The sequence below is a fragment of the Blennius ocellaris genome, assembly GCF_963422515.1.
Source record: "Blennius ocellaris genome assembly, chromosome: 7".
Taxonomy (NCBI): Eukaryota; Metazoa; Chordata; class Actinopteri; order Blenniiformes; family Blenniidae; genus Blennius; species Blennius ocellaris.
Genome location: NC_137656.1, coordinates 15,276,584 through 15,281,583, shown reverse-complemented (window position 1 = coordinate 15,281,583; position 5,000 = coordinate 15,276,584).

Here is a 5,000-nt window from a genome sequence, read left to right as displayed (position 1 = left end):
CTGGTAAAACTGGCATTAAGCTGGAATTCAGCAAAGTTACAACTTCAGATCTTGGCTTGGTCTTGGCTCGGTTTGAGTTGGGTTTGGCTTCTTCCTGTCCGTGTAATTTGTATGTTCTCCCCCTGGGGTTTCTCCGGGTACTTCATTTTCCTGAAGTACCTGTTCAGTTTGTAGTGGCTTCAGCTCTCTGCCTCTCTCAGCGACATAAAGCATTTCAGAAGAAGGATGGATGAACTCAAGTTATCTTATTGATTTTACACACATCATTTTGTCAGTGCCGTGTTTCGTATGGATAATGAGTACATTGTCATTCATCTGCAGTAGTTCCTTCAGTTGGTTCACCATTTTTATTGTTCCCACTCAGGAGGGGGAATTCCCATCGTGTAACTTGAGTCTTTGGAGGCTCAATGAACGCAATATTAAACATGGTAACTGCCCCAAATGTTTAGGGTCAGAGGTGTTGCAATACATTCAGAGGTGTGTGTAAAAGCAGTCGGCACTAAATGGAGTGAGGTTTTTCACATCCACCTTATTCATTATGATCGTATATCGGAACAGCGCATTGTACATTATTGCTTGTTTACGTAAGATCAACTGCTGAGTCAGCTTGTCCCTTTCAGGAATTTGAAGTCCCAGAAACTTTTCACCTGACAAAGTAACTCGTGTCAGTGAAACACTGATTTGGTTGAAGGTGGGTTCTTCTAAGTGTGTGACACCTTTCAAAATACTGGTAAAAGTTTTCAGGACAGAAGGTTTTCTGTTCTCACACTACCAATAATGTCCTTTATGTTTTCAACAATATGATCTGTGGGTTCAGTTGTAAATATGAGAAACCGAGCAGCTATTTCTGAAATTAGAAATTCTGAAATCATCAGACAACAACTTTGAAATGTTTGCTTTTTGAATATTCTTCAGAGACAACATCTGAAAATAGTTTGATTGAGAAGCTGATGGCATACATGTGCAATACAAGAGAGGTGTGTGTTTCACTTAACAGTTACTGTAAAAAACAAACTTATACTGGCAGTATGAGAAACAGCCTCCTAAAATGATATTGTTGTCTCACACATAAAACTCTCAAGTGCATATATGACAGCCTAACAGGGCGACTTGGCGGCTGAACTTGAGTATGCAACTGGGAAAGTGGAGGAATTCGACCCCTGACACAGTCCAAAAAAATGCTGCTGCATTTATTCTTTGGCTGAAAGTTTAATGTTCTTTTCCCAAAGACTTGAAGTTTCTATTTTTCTTTTTGGCCGAACTGGAGGAATGAGTGAGCCAGTGTTCGCCGCCCTTACCACAACAAGGAGAAGCAGCACAGGTAGAACATCCTGCACGAGGCGGGGGGGGGGGGGGGGGGGGGGGGGGGTAGAGGCCTGCGTCACTACATAGTATTTTATTTTTAATTAGTTTGTGACAGGCGGGCACAAGCAGGTGGAAAGACAAACATCAAAGCAGATGGCCAGAGTGTCTCTGTGATACAGCACAGTGGCACAGACTGGACATTTGCATATAGCAACAAATGATATCTGAATAGTTTATTGTCAAACTGTGCACACAGCGTTAATCCATGAAGAACTACAAAAAGAAAAGCTGCAGAGCTTCACTGCACTGTATAGCTGTTGCTCTCAATGTTTGTGCATATGTGTAAAATCTCAGGCTCTGTGGTTTATTTGTTTTTTGAGGTTGTTTTTTTTTTTTTTTTTTTTTTTTTTGTACAGGAAAACAAGTTTAAAAATCCATAGCAGCAGGAACAATTGACAACTAATGCCACAATAATGTACTGTATGTTGATCAGGAAACATTTTCAATTGAAGTCAAACTAAAGCAATTTTCTGCCCACTGATTACTTAGAAAAATACAAAAGACTCGTCTTACTAGTTGAAAACAAACCTGCCGTACATGTGCAAAACTGCAAACAGATCAATACGACCCACAACCAAAGATTAAGACTAATGGATTCTTCCTGGAGCCGAGGATCTGAAGTTAAGCAGTCTTTAAAGACAACCAATTCTTGTTTGAATAGCAAAATATTAAACTCATTAAGGAATGTATCTCTTGCAATAGCTAGAAAAATCATGGAAACTTTATTAGTTGTTCCTGATTTTTTTTCCAGTATTCACAAATGAGATCTAAGAGTATGTCGGGGTCTTTTTCAGCTCCGTTTGAGTCTGGGGGAGGGAAAGGCCATATTGACAACATTGGAAAATTCTTATTGATTATTCTTCTTTTCCCTGAGCTCCGGCTTGTTAAAAAAAAAGGCCCCTCTTGGAAACACGATCAATTAGTGAGATAGTGCTTGCCATTGATCACCCCACGGCCCCTCACAAGCCTCTTGCCTTACGATGGATCCCTCCACACAGTTCCTATGACCAACTATTGATCTCAGCTTCTTAGCCAAATATAAAAGCATTCACTCTCTCTGAGAGCCGACCCCTCCTATCTAAACGGCACCAACCAATACTAATACTGACATCTGCTTGTCTCCATTGTAATCGCCATGCTTCACTCATAAATACTGACGCCAGCTTTAGCCTAAAACCAATATAGTTTCCATTGGAGTATCAAAGGTCAGTGTGGCAATAATGCCGCTAATAACAGACCTGCCCGGGTTAATATTGAGAGGAGATGCGATTCAAAAAGGGAAAGCATCAAAGGCTGTTGGGGAAAATAGCTATATAATGCACAAGGCTGGTTATTACTCTTCTTCTGCTTGATCTGTTGCTTATCGATGGGTAATTTTAAAACAAGAGCGAAAATGATCAAACACATTGAAGACATTTTTAAAGTCCCACATGGTTTTATTCTTCTTTGAATTACCTCAAAAATCACTTTTTGTCCAATTTTCCTGTTCCATAGTTTCAATTTTATTTTGTCTTTGTGTTTTATGGGTAAGATGAAGTACTAAAGCACTATTGACTGAATGATTTTGAACTGTTATATTTCTCGTAATGAGACTAGTGACATCGATCCAGCTATAATTCTATTGATCAATCATCTAACCAGTGAACTAGTCAGTCCATCTGTCAAAGGTCTAAGTGACACTCTCCAAACAGAGAAGTGGCATCAGGCCTGTGTGCATACCGGTTCACTAATGTTAAGATCAGACAGTTGTAAAACTATTAGACACAGCAGGCAGTGGGGCATTAGATAATTCCCTTCTATAAGCAACTTGAGTCATCTCTTTGTCAACGCCTGCCCTTGCCCTCTTCATCCCTTGGTCCCTCTACCCCCCATTACTTCACCCCTCCCTATGGATCAGCTGTGATCTCCTCTCTCCCCTTTCACTCAAATCAGGATTAGGGAGAGGGGAGTTAGAGGGGGTGCAGCAGCAGCAGGAGAAGGGGGAGAGAAAACTGAAACAATATGGAAAGGAGATTAGAAAAGAGGGGGTTTGGGCCGTTTGGGGAATTGCTAACTCCCTTGTGCTTGGGTAGGTGTCCTAATGACACTGCCTAATTATGGCAAAATTAGACAGGCTAAAGGGAAGAGGAGGGGGTGGTGAAGGAGATGCGAACGTGAAGGAAAAAGAAGAGGAGCGGGGGAATTAAGCAATAGGGAGTGAAAACAGTAAGTGCAGAGTTGGAGGATGTGAGAGCAAATGTAAAAGAGCAAGTGTGTTGAAGTGCAGATGCAAGCCAGGGGCTTGCGGGTTGGCAGGAAGGGAGCAGGGGGCTGAGGGTGAGAGACTAAAGAGAAAAGGGAAAAAAGGATAAAAAGCAGTGGCTGGGCGATAGGAGCGTGTGGGCCCCAGCACGCTGCATGTTAATTGGAGAACAGGTGTTAGGGCTGGGAGCTGGGGCTGATTACTAGAGCCTTAGAAACAGACCGTCTCCTGCACACACACACACACACACACACACACACACACACACACACACACACACACACACACACACACACACACACACACACACACACACACACACATGAATAATTTAAGACCCAAGCAGTGACTAGGAAAAAAGGTCAGTGGAGGGGTCACAGAGACACATTGACAATTGCACATACATCCATATAAATACATAAACAAACGTTCAAGGATCCACACACACACACACAGGACAATATCCAGTAGTTTGTGTATACACAAACCATGCATACATACGGTGAACATGCACACACATACACACACACACATTGCCCTGCCAGTCTATTTACTTGCCCTCTTGTCTCTCTTTTTAGTGTGCATAAAGAGATGAGAAAGTGCTTATGAAGAGGGATAAAAGGGCACAAGGGCCATGCAAAACTCTTTTGGCTTATCAGAAATTAACTGGCTGCTAATAGGCCACTCCCTGAGGAGAGGATTTCGCAGGCCAGTCAAGAAGGAGAAGCCCCCGTCAGGACGGGATATGCCCAGTGTGATTAGAGAGTACAGTAGGTCAATGATTTCATTTAAATCAATCCTCAGAGCTGCATGCACACACACACACACACACACACACACACACACACACACACACACACACACACACACACACACACACACACACACACACACACACACACACACACACACACACACACACACACACACACACATAGACACACACACAGGCTCACAACAAAATACAATTCACATTCTCAGGGTTTTTTTTTCTCACAACCATGAAGCCTGTTCACTTACAATTTTGGAAGTGGTTCAGCCAGAGAGAGTCATCATGAGTGTAATGTGCTATAGTAAATGGGAGAAGCAGCTGCTTGAAGGTATTCTGGGAAAATTCAAAAGACAACAGCCCGATTTTTCCATTATATGAAAACTATCTTCAGCCGGGATCCTTTGAGACACACTGTCAACAGCCAGCCAGCTTGAACTGAGAAGGGGAAAGAAAAAGGTCCTTGACGTATATGAAGTGAGTGTTTTCTCGACAGACAATGGTAGGAAAGGAAAGAAGAAGTGAACAGGGGGAAAGAGGGAGTGAGCAAGGCAGAGGTGATGAAGGTTGCATCTGTGACATCACAGTGAAAGTATTTCACATACAGTCCACTTATGAGCATTC